Here is a 12818-nt window from a genome sequence, read left to right on the forward strand (position 1 = left end):
GGGGAGCAGAAAAAAAAGGAAACAAACAGCCCTCAGGTGATTCTGAAGTATTTGGGAACTCTGGGGTGGGAGGTGATGGGAGATGATCCCAGAGAAATGCTTTGATGAGGGGGGCGAAGAAATGAGGTTTGGGTTTTAGAAAGACTAGTACGATTGGAAGGAGTTCCCAGGGACGAGAGACTGTACGTCAGGAACTGGTTACAGGGGTCTGGGGGCTGGAGAGGAGCAGGAGGATAAGAAACCATCATGAAACCTGTTAATTATTATGGAACGTACTAGGCAGTATGAAAATAATGTGTTCATTAGAGATAATTCAGAAAATACATAAAAGTAAAGACAAGAAGAAAAATTCCATCACCCAAGAACAGCCGCTATTGACCTCTTGGCGTTCAAGAAACAGGTCGGGACAAGGCTAGGTGACTGAGGCTGACCTTGAGGTACCAGGCTGGAAGGCCAAGTTGGTGGAGTATCCCCCAAGGCAGGGAATTCAGGAGGAAAAGCAGGTTGGGACATGGGGTGAGGTAGGTAATGAATCTAACAATGGGATTGAGCTCATTGTTTGTGTGGATGGTTCAGGAGCCCAGTGGGAACTTGAGCCCGGAGCACAGAACAGAGGGGCCCTGGGGGCGTGGACCAGAGCCTTTGACATGTGGGTGGTGGCCGCCAGCCTGGGAGCCATAGAAAGTACCTAAGAGGGCAGGTAGAATGGGTGGCCACTTCTAGGCAGATTCTGAGGGATGACAGCCAAAAGGTGTGAGGAAGAACGGATGCTGGTAAAGAGCCAAAGAAGAAATGGCCAAGAGGCCAGAGTAGAAATGTCACAAGGAGGAGCCAAAGGTGACAAGGATTATCGGAACCTGGAAGAAGGGCTCATGCAATGAACCTTTTTAATTTCCAGTAAAGCTGTAGCCACTTCTCTTCCAGGAACGAGAATTCCGAGCAGGGACGCATTATAGAAAATCCTCTGGGAAAATAAATTTTAAAAGAGGTCTGAATTCCTTGTCAATAGTAACAAGTTTTCCTTCTTAATAGGTCTGAGGACACTACTAACTCTGACTGTTGTTTTAAAGCAAAATGGGCCTAGGGCCCACAACTCCCCTGTAATGCACGTGCACATCTGCTTTAATGAGAATCCATTCATTCACTAAAAAATATTTGCTTACTGCCTCCTAAGGCCCATGCTTTTGGTGCCCGTCACCACAGCTGCATGTGCCACCTCTGGCTCTGGCTGCAGTTGGCCTGGGCAGTTTCGGGCACTCAGCTTCCCAAGCTCCCCTCTGCACGCCTTTGCCTCAAAGCTCGGCCCCAGCAGAGGTTCAGCCTGGAAGAACAGCATCTTAACAGCCCAGAGGACGAGCCTCCGCACATGGGAGATGGCAACTCTGGTTTCCCATCCTGTTAATGGACCCTTTAGGAAACTTCTGGAAACTTCTCAAAGTTCATTTGCCTGCAGCAGTGACCTTGTTACCATCCCTTAAGTGGACTTTTCCTCCTTCTTGACTTATTCTTCTTATTCCTCACTTCTGCTATCTGGGATCATCCCCTAAATAAACCACTGACCCCTAAGGCTTTGTCTAATTTCAGGATAATCCTACAAAAGACACCAACTGTTTCCCAGCCGCTGTTGAGATAGAGCAGGGAGCAAAACAGACAAAATTCCTGTGCTCATGGAGCTTGCATTTTAGTGGGGAGCTTGCATTCAGATAGTAAATGGTACAGGCAGTAGGCACAGATCCTAAGGAGGAAGGTAAAGCTGGGAGAGGGTCTGAGGAGGCCTGGGCAGGAACTTGCAGGAACATACACATACTCTTGCTTCCTGTCCCCTGACTGATGTCCCCATCAGGCTCTTTGACATGTAGAACTCACTATGTATATTAAGGAGAAAAGGGTTTGCTTCTCAGTGCAAATAAAGACAAGGGAAGTTGTAACCGCGCTTTTAGCTTGTTTGGGGATTGTTTTCTATTTCACCAAGTGTGAGATGCTATCTAATTTTACCGTAAGCCCATCCTCTTGCCTCGGGGGAAAGGAATAGAAAAGAACAGTGAGTGATCCCTCTGTCTCCCCCTCCCCCACTCCTTTGTCACTGAGTGAAACTTGCCCCCTGGGGCTCACCATGTGGCAGGTGCCTGCTTTCATGCCAATCACTGAAAGCAGCGAACCATATCCAGATGTGGCACTTGAGAGGGAGCAGAGGTGAGAGGAAACTTGTGACTGTTTACTGGTTTTGGAATCTAGAAATTTCCATCTGATTGTGGAGTAAAATTGAAGCAAGGTCCCATTAGAGTTGGGGAGGCTGTTCCCCCAAAGAGCAGTCTCTGAAATAGATGCGATAGTTTCAACGGAGGATTTTTTTTTTTTTTTTTAGCCATGGAAGAATCTCAAAGACTTACGTCCATTTCACATTCACAGAAAACTTAACGTAGAATTTCCAGGGACATATTAGAGCCTCCTAATTTATTATTCATAGAATTTAAACTTGTTTCAAGTGATCCCCATTTTAAAGAGATCAGGAGACTGTTTGCTGTGATTAGATAGGCCTTGCTTTGAAGGCTTCTATTTTGGGTCTCGAGTTTTTCTCTCGAACCTGTTTCAGAAATGCCATTATTTGTCCTGGAACCTTTCAAAGGCCCGCATAGCCAGTGTCATCTGCCCTTGTATGGAATGATCTGACTGAGAAGCAGGGAGTCATGTGGTCATTGCGACCAGTGTCCCCTTTCCTTAACGATAAATTCCTTCTGAATCTCTTGTCTGAGTTCGGATGCTCGCAAAAGCAGGGCCGAGAGGAGGGTGCAGGGAGCTTATGTGGGAGTGAGCTCAAGGAAGCAGGAGCGAGGGAGCGGGGAAGAGAGAAAAGACAATCAAGTACACGTGGGTGAGTGGGTTCCTGCTGTGGACTCAGTCCCACTGGGGTCTCTATGAGATACAGTGTGTGACGGGCCTCACAACCAGCCCACTGAGGCAGGGAGGAGAGCCAGGACATCTACCCACCAACTCCCGTGCCTGTTGGCTGAGGCCTGCTGCAGGGGTTTCAACTCCCCCTTCACCTCCAGTGAAGCTCCCTGTTCCCCCAATTGCAGAGAAAGTCCTTGGTCAGAAAATAGAAGCAGACGTCTGACGTAGACACGGCTCCAGAAGAGCCAAGGGAACTCGCCTGGGCTGCTATAACAAACTCTCAAATGCTGGGTGGCGTCAATAACAGACATTTATTTCTCACGGTCTAGAGGCTGAGCTGACCGAGCTCAGGAGGCCAGCGCCATCAGGTCCTGGCGAGAGGTCTCTTCCCTGCTCCGGGGTTTTCTCATAAGGGCACGAATTCCATCCTGAGGATCCCACCCTCCTGATCTTATCGAGACTTAATTACCTTCCAAAAGTCCCACCTCCTCTGTGGATGAGGGCTTCAATATATGAACTTGGGGAGGACACAAACATTTAATCCACAACAGACTGCGACATACATCCTATTCTTTCCCTGGCATTTCTATAAGGTCAGTGGAATCAAAGAGTCTGAAATCTGGGGAGGACCTTGAAAACACTCTCATTCCGGGATCACAAATCCAGCCACCAGCAGGTGGAGTGAGGCAGGAGCACAGCAAGATCACGATGATAAATGTCGACTGACACGTGTGGGTGGTGGCCAGTCCCATTAGGGAACACTCGGGGCCGGCGCAGAACACATTCTTCAGAGTTATCTCACCTGAGGGGCTGAGGGAGTTGGAGTATTTACACATCAACTCTGGTCAGTCAACAGTTGGGAACAGTTCCGGGAGGAGCTCATTAATTCCCTAGCATTTCTGGCCTGCTGCTAGTACTTTGCAGATGCTCAGCATTGGAGCTACTATATTTTATCTTAAATTTTCTCCAACAGTGCTTGGTACATAGAAATTGCTCAATAAACATTTGTTGCCTGAACTCTTTATATAAACATCCCATCTGTCAAAATGGCAGAGGAGAGACACCACGACTTGTTCACCAAAAGCAAGGATTATGCTGGACATATGTTAAGCAATTGATAAATAATAATAACGATAATAATAATAATAATAATAAAAGCAACTATAATAATAGTGAGCAAGTCTTAGCCAGATTGGTTGACTGGATTGACAAGGTATATAGTGGTGAATGAAAAGCCATGTCCTGGCTCTCGGCTGGGTCACTGACTCCCAAATAGCCACAGGAATTGTTTTTAGCACCATTCTTTCAGCCGGGGATGTCACTGCCATCAGAAATGAGAGATGCCTCACGAATAGATGGCAGCCGATTGATCTCCATACAGAGAGAGCCTTTGCTTTTCAAATTAACATGGAAAATCGGACAAACAGCAGTTGCTGGGGAAACTGGCCATCAGCGTCCTCGGGCCTGTCCTTCGGCTCACTCTCCTTTGTAGAAGTTTTAGAAGAAGCCTCTAAGGCCGTAAATGAACAGAGAGGGTCAAAATCTTTGAGGGGCAGGCTCAAAGAGTTTTTGTGATCCCACTGAGCCAGCTTCCCTCTGAAGCTGAGGCCTCTCACAGCAGAGGACAAGTGTATGTTCCTGCACTATGCCAGTCTCCAGTGGAGACATGTCCCACCTATCAGCCCACCTAGCGCTTGATGGCGGCCAGTCTCCTCCTTCAAGTTAAGGCTTGGGGACACAGCTGTTCCCAGACAACCTTAATGGGGAGGCTATGAGTTTTAAAAATTAAATTAAAATGACTTGAATAGGTAGTAAATGCACATAATTCAAAATTTAAAAGATAGAAAAGGGCATATAGTGAAAACTAATACCCTTTATCCCTGTCTATCCACAGTCGAGTTTCTTCTCCCTCAAGGCAAGGAGAGCTTTTAGATTCTAGTAAATTTTCCAAAGAGAGTCCATGCATGTACAAGCAAATCAGTAAGTGTCACACGCACATACCACACATAAACTCTCCATGCAGAAGCCCATAATACATAATGTCCTCCGTATTTTTCCCCTTAAAATATGAATTTGAGGTCACTCTGTATTGTTGGCATAAATTTAACCCTCAACATCTATAGAACACTTCATTGCACGTAGCTATGCCTTAATTCATCTAGACAATGCCCTACTGATACAAATTTAAACAGTTTTCAATATTTTCCAATAATAACTGAGAGTCTTTGAATATACACAATTCTGCACAAGCACTGTTTACCTATGGGAAGAATTCCCAGTAGTTCAATTGCTGAATTAATGGGTAGGAACATTTAAAATGTTGATAGATATTGCCAGGTTACCCTCCAGGGCAGTCGCTTCCGACTGTCAAGGACAGCACACTCATCTCTTCTTGCTCAGTAACCCTTCGGCTCCCCTCTCTGCCAGCTCCTCAGCCAAGCCCGCCACTTGACAGCGTTAGCTCTGGTGGTGGAGAACTGACCCCACTGGGGGCTCATCCAGGAGTCACAGCTCCGTTTGAATTCCTGTGGCCTGTGTAAAGGGAAAAGGTTGGGCTCTGCTTCTCAGCGTGGCTGGTACTGCCCTCTAAGTGACATCGTAGAAATTGATGGGGACTTTTCTGGGTGAGCACAATATTGGGGGTGACAAGTGGCATTTGGTAGGAGGGAGCAGGATGCTGGGTGTCTGGGTGGACAAGTACATGATGCCAAATGACCCACCGGACATACAGGTGGGTGAAAGGCCTGTCTCTAATTATCCAAGCCGAGAAGCCAAGTTCATGTAACATAAAAAAAAGAAACCATTGACCATTTCGGTTTTAATGTAACTAAACTTTCCAAGAATGTGAGGACTGTTAAATCAACTGAATATTATACTTTGTTTTACTTGGGCTTTTAACAGGAAGTGGCCACCATTTTGAAAAATCATGTCATCGGCCTCGATGTCGCTTGTGGTGTTCGAAAGCCCTCTGTGATACATCTCTATCGGCCCATGTATCTAGCTGTCCCATTCATAAAGTCTTGTGTTTGTATTATTTAACCTTTATTTCACATTATCAAACGTAAAGGAAAAAATGTCTATAAAATTCAGTTGCAAATTGTGTTACTCGTTTTAAATCCAGACTGACTCATCTGACCATTTGCTGTGTCTTCTAGTTAGCTGGGCCCCACCATTGCATATAAAGCATTCATATTCATATCTTATTCAATATTCCATATTGAGTATTGAGAATACACATTGTGTTTTAAATTGCTCTTTTTTGTAGTGTAGAATATAGTCGATATTTATATTGTCATATTTGGGGCATAATATTGATTTTTAAAAATATTATGTGCAGGGCGGGGCTGGACGTGCTGACCTGTCCCCGTGGCTGCCATGCCAGAGCCCCGGAAGCGGAAGGTAGAATTAGCAGATCACGTGACATTGGAGTAGGCAGACTCATCACGTGACATTGGAGTAGGCAGACCAGTGTTGGTCTCTTTGTAGGTATAATTATGCAAAGCTAAGAATACAGGAGAGAATTGCCAGAGAAAGAATTAAAAATAAGATTTTATATGAAAGTACCCGCCTTGATCTTGAAAGAAAACAAACCAACCGCAATTAATAGCAGCAACTTAATGGAGTCTTGAGTATAGAAAACCCGAGTACGATGCACTGAAGTAACTGAAGTCATTTGAGATCAACTATGTAAAATGTTGTAGGTGCCAGAAGAAGACTTCTGATGAAATAAATAAAGTATATGCCCATTGTAAAAAAAAAGTATCATGTGGACGAGTGTATCATCAATGGTACTTCAGGCCAGTAAAGGAAGAGTGTGAAATACCTGATGTGAAAAGCAGGTGTTGAGTCGGGTGGTGCTGGGAATCCGGGCCGTGGAAGCCGGGACATTTAAGGCCTAAACCCGCTCTACCTGTTTCTTACTCTCCTGGCTCAATCCGGGAAAAGTAGGAAGACAAAAGTCGGAAGCAGGGAATGAAGGCAGAGACCTCAGAAAGATGTGGTAGGTGGTGGAGGGCAGAGCGTGAGAAGAGATACATTTTCTCTCTCCTCATGACGCTGCTGATCGCTGGGCCTGACCACAGCATCCGACCTGCACTAGCTTCTCCTGGACAAGCCCGAGACCTGGGGGGGTGGAGAGGGAGGTCCCAGAGGTGCGCAGAGACTGCTGAGGTTCTCTGGAGGTTCAGGTTTTTAGGAAAAGTAAGTTTGGGGCTCCTTTGCCTAGGGATAATGTGCAAAAGGCAAAAGAAAACAAGAAAATCGTGTCGAGCTAAAGGCAGTGGCATTTGGACAGTGGGAATTTTACCGGGAAAGTAAAAGTTCCATTTAGATTTTCACCATGTCCATTCCTTAAGGACTAGCAGGAGCCGGCAGCACACACACTGAAATGCTAAAAATTAGCAGCCTAGAAACGAGGGATCCGGACATGTATTTTCCTAGCGCCCAGGATGATGAGTGAAGGAAGGAGTTTGTTTACCGGCTCCTGGGAGAGACTTCCCCAGAGATGGCTGGCAGCAGTCAGGCCTCCAGTTGAGTGGGGAGCTGTGCGGTGCTGGGCTCAGGGGCTACCGGGGACATGCAGAGGAGTGAGAATATGATCATCTCTGCCAGATTGTGTTTCTTACGTAAGTTTCTGGAGTGCGGAGTGGGGAGGATAAAGAAACTCGGTTTTGAAACAACAATGTTGGTTTATATTTGGGTCTGTGTCTTAGTTTGGGTCCTCCCAAAAAAACGACCCTGAGACAAACACCTGGATGCACCGCAGAGAGCCAACCTGAGGAGAGGGAGAAAAGTCACAAAGTAGGGGTCAGTGAAGAGGTTGCTGCTGGGGACAGCTGGGACCCAGTGTTGCTGGGGCCCCTCTGAGAAGCTGTATAGAAAACACCTCAGAATCGTTTCACTGCAGCATTTATCCATGACTCCCACGTCCTCCTGTTTGAAGGTCACTGTGGCAGGTGGGGACCTCAGGTAGGCAGAGAAGAGAGATGCTGTGAACTCGCAGTGGCATAAACCTTAGCGTGTGAGGCGAAGCCTTGGGGACAAAGAAAACTTTCATTGTCAGCCCTTTCCCACATTCAGCTCCTCTTGGAACAAAAAGACTGATCTCAGAATGAGATGCCGAGGAGGAGATCACCCAAGGGAGGAGAGAGTAGAGATGGCCTCAGTTACACAGATCGGCCAGGGCTGCCGCCAGTCACCCTCCCTCTCCTCTGAGGGCAGTGGCTCCGCTGAAGTCCAAGCAGGCGAGAGCAACATTGAAAGCTCAAATCCACTAAAGCTTAGGAGGTTGATCCCAGGCTCCGCATGGAAGATCCCTTGTCTAACAAGATGCTAATTTTTAAAGAGAAATCATGGATGCATTCAGCCGGAGTGAACGTGCAGTTACTTCTTGGCAACCCTAATCGCCGCAGAAGTTGCCAGGCTGCTAAAGGCAGTCGGTTGCCTGTGCTGTACACACAGCTGGGAAAATCAGAAGTGAGGAGCTCGCTTTGTCACCAGCCAAAGCCCTGGAAGGCGCCAGGCAATCTGCTTTCCTTGGAAGATACAGATGGGTCTAAAGGATGCGTCTGGAGAAATGCTGTTGCTTTCATGGCTATGGTTGTAGTTTTATTTTTTATTTTTTCTTCCGCCCATAACAATTCTCTTGCTTGCTTTAAAAAGGACCAGGCACTAGGCCTATGACTGGAAAAAACTTACCTTCCCAGAGCAGGCCCTCACATATTAATGCAGATGCTTTATCAGACGTGGGTACCCTGCCTGTGTCTCTTCAGCCCTTACTTTCCTGTGTAAGTCAGTCTGATTCCAGCTGCCAGCCCCCGTGACTCTTGGCCAGAGTGTTCTCTCTGGAAGAGGAGCCGGTTCACGTTCCGGAGAGTGAACGCCTGACCACAGGAGCCGCCCTCAACCAATGACTGGTGGGAACGCATATCCAGCTTCCCCACTGTGAGTTGTGTTCTACACGGGCTTCCGTAGCTCCCCAGTGGGGTTCAGCCCCAATGGCCCTGGGTAGTATCATGCTCATTAAAGTTACAAGTTCAAGAGCAGGGTCTTTTTCCCTTATCCTTGGGAAAGACATTCACAGTAATCACTCAGCCCGAGAAGGTCAGTCCCTGCAGGAAAGCGCTGTGTTTAGGATGGTTTACACTCTTCTGGCTGGGTGCGTGTGTGGTGGGAGCCAGGGATGTCCTTCACAGTGCCCACACTATAATTACTTTCATTTATGAGCCCTGTGCTTAAATTGTAGTCCAGCTTGCAAAACTAGGCCAACAAACAGATCAATGGCGAGGCAACTTTGAAGTGCTTGCTCTTGAAGTTGTCAAAATGAGAACAGCAATTAGAAAACCTTTTGCAAGGAAATTATTTCCTTTTTGATATGGTTTTATGTCATATAGGTGTGTGCATGTGTGCGTGTACACTTTATGCTTATCACATTCAATCAATGCTAAGATGTAGATTTTTTTTTCACATTTTAACATTTGAAATCAGGACATTTGTTGCAATCCATGGCATCTTACAATCATGGAGACTAGTGGGTCTGTGGTTGTCACTGCACACAGATGCATAAACTTGGCCTTGGTTGTGCATACTGATATCACTTGAACTAAGTAATGTGTATTGTTGCATGTTGACTTTAAGTGCTACTTAAAATGTCTTGGGAAAGGTTACAGCACAATTTGGCATGGAAATGAAGGTTTGTTGTGTGCGTAGGACACAGAAACAGCAGTAAAACCTAGAGATGTCATCAGTGAAACAAACGTTCACTGTTGGGAAAGTAATTGCAATTCCATATTTTCTCAGCAAACAATAGTCAAGAACTTTATATAGGTCATAAAAAGGAAAATACAAGCAAATGAAGCTGAGCTGCATTTTGCATTGAGAAACTTGCAAAAAGATGGCCCAGTACCCTCCAGGCCATGAATCCGAAGGCAGGAGAGATTGCCAAATTTTTTAGAATAGTCGAAAGAAACTCAAAGCAACAAGAGGTCGATGTGACTGATACATTCGTTATGCAGGATGATTATCAAGAAATTATGTTTAATCAACAGCATGTTTTTGCTTCAGTGTTTTTAAGATAATGGTGCATCTTACAATCAATAGAGTCTTAGAGTCCACGAGATGTGGTATATTTAAAATGACAGATAGCTAGTTCATTCACGGCAAATGCTGATATTACCTGGAAAATATGTTCAGCATATTACAATGCTTAGCAAATAACAGGCGTTCCCCCCTCCCTAAAAAAGCACACCGTCTTTGTTTGGACCCTCCTATAAACAATTCTAAAACTAGACAAAATATTGAGGCAACTGGTTTTCACACAAGACAGCAGGCAGTGCAAGACTTTTATTCTTGAGAAAAGAAAAACTGACATTAGAATTTGAGGTCAGTTTGTGGACCGTCATGTCTCGCTCATGGGTTTAGACCAAATAGTTGACAAATAGTTGACTTTGACAGATAGTTGACTTAGGTACCTTGTTGTTGTGTGGATTAAACCAGGAAAAGTAAAAGCAATGAACAAACGCCCATGGAAAATTCGTCCAGAGTTTTTAAATTTGTTCAACTTCTCATTTTCCTTTATGGGGAGAAATGGGGGTTGGAATTAAGTGAGTGGTTGGGAAGTGGTAGTGGAGAGGCGAATGGGTAAGAGATAGAGAACAGAAGGGAAAACCTACAAACAAGATCTGATGCTACCCTCCAGTTGGTTTTAGATTAAAAACACTTAAAATCAACTTCAATTTCAGGGGGACTTTTTATTTAAAACATAGATCCAAATGCTTCTCTTTTCTCCCCAGTCGTCAAAGCAGTGGATTATTATTTTCTCCAAGTAAATGTTTCAATTTTACTGACATCCTTATTCCATGACCTTGACTGAAACGGAAGTTCCTTGAAATTAAAGTTGGTCACATTGTTTACGCTATTCATAATTGGAAGATGTTATCTGAGACTGTGTTCTGGCTTTAAGGGTTAATAAAATAATATTAGGCTACCTTATCACACCTTAATAAAATCACCGACTGTTGAGCCAGGCAAAAATATTAGTTTACTGGAGAAACAGACGTACTGCTGTATTTTTCAATCAAGGGAGAGATTTTCTAATGGGAATAATGAAATACATCACGCAAGTAGGCATGGAGGTGCCATTTTTAAAAAATTTCTGTTTAAGTTCTATCAGCTCAGCTTTCTTAATCACCCTAGACCATCATGCGTTTATCCTAGTTTTCCTTTTAGTTATCTTTTCATGTATGGTATGCATTTTTGAATCAAAGTACTATCTGTCTAGCTCTTGAGAGTAGGGACCATGTTTCGTATCCTTTTCCACTCCAGTGTCTAAGTGCCTGGCATACAACTATTAGCACTATTGATGCGTTTAAAAATCTCTTTATTAACATTATAATTATTAATCATAATTAGTATCATATATTCAAGTTATAAGTGATAGATCGCCTGTAAAAAATATTTATTATGGCAATTTAGATTTCCATAATCGGTTGACCGATACACTGACAAATTCATTTAAAATTTGTAAAGCTATCTAAATGAGTAATTTTCTAATTCATTAAGAAGTTGATATCATCTTTGTTCAGGAGGCTATAGAACAACCGTATTTTTCTAAGAAAGAAATGAAGTAATTGTGATGCTGTGTTTCCAGCAGCAACTTTGCAGTCATACAGATGGGAGGTCAATATCTGGCTCCGATTTTTAGTTCTGTGATCTTGGAGGAGTTTGTTTTCTCTTTTGTAAGTTTTTGCTTTAAGGGTTTCTTTCCTCTCCAAAGAGTGATAGATAAAATGTAAACGGTGCAAATTAAAAAGATACAACTTCAATTAAAAACAAAATACACATATCCGTGGATCAGAAATAGTAAAGTGGGGCTAAAGGTACAGGCCCAGTGCCTCCAGGAGCAGAGGCAAGCAACAGCAGGCGTTTGCATCACTCGAGAGAATGGAGTCTCAAAGTGTACCATGCAAGTCGAGGCACCAGATCCAGGCTCACCAATGGAAGCCACAGGTTGGGCTGGGGTTCCTTTGCCCCAGAAAAAGAGGTGAAGAAAGAAAATGACATACTACTACTTCCTGGAGCTATGTTTACTTAATCTACCTGCCCAGGGCAAAGGGAACAAGAAGACAGAGCTTCATAGCCGAGACTTGGCTCATGCCTATGTAAATGAATATGTGAAATCTCTAATACCATCACAGAGCTGGGTGTCCTGGGAGGCTGAGTGAAAGCTACAGCAAAACCAGTTAATAGGAAGTCATGCACTTGAGAGGTGGAGAGAAAAGAGAGACAGACCAATTCAAGGTCAACTGAAAGAAAATTGAAAACACATGAGAAAAAAACTAATTCTAAGAAAGGCAGCCAATAAAATCAACAGTCAAGATATGAATTCGTTCTAGACAAAATAAAAATAACAGAGAAATCTGAAAATTACTTACCTTATGCTAAGAATTCTCAGGAGATGAAGAAATAGCCATACGAATGAGAAATTTCGGAACAAAAATGAACAGAAATGAAACAAGACCAGGTAGCTAGGCTACGGAACCAATCAGAAATCTTAAAAATAGTAAATATGGTCATTGACATAAAAGCCCAATAGACCAGACAAACTCTAATATTAATCGATCGGAAATGAGTTATAAAGGATGAGCCAGAAGGCGGCACAGAGAGAGGGGTGAAGAAAACACAAGACGAACATCTGAAAGGAGCCCAGAAAAAGAAAACGAGAAAGGGAAAGAAAAGTAATATTCTAAGAAAATGCGGAGGATTTTCTAGAATTAAAGAGAAGCAGAAGTCCTTGGATTCACAGTATGCACTAAAAATCATGCAGGATAAATAAAGATAAATCCGCATATAGACACATTCGAGGAACACTGCAGATCCGTAAGGATAAGAAGAGAATCTTAAAAGTTACCAGAGAAGAAAAATTTAAA

This window comes from Pteropus medius, unplaced genomic scaffold (assembly GCF_902729225.1).
Source record: "Pteropus medius unplaced genomic scaffold, Ma_sr-lr_union100, whole genome shotgun sequence".
Classification (NCBI taxonomy): domain Eukaryota; kingdom Metazoa; phylum Chordata; class Mammalia; order Chiroptera; family Pteropodidae; genus Pteropus; species Pteropus medius.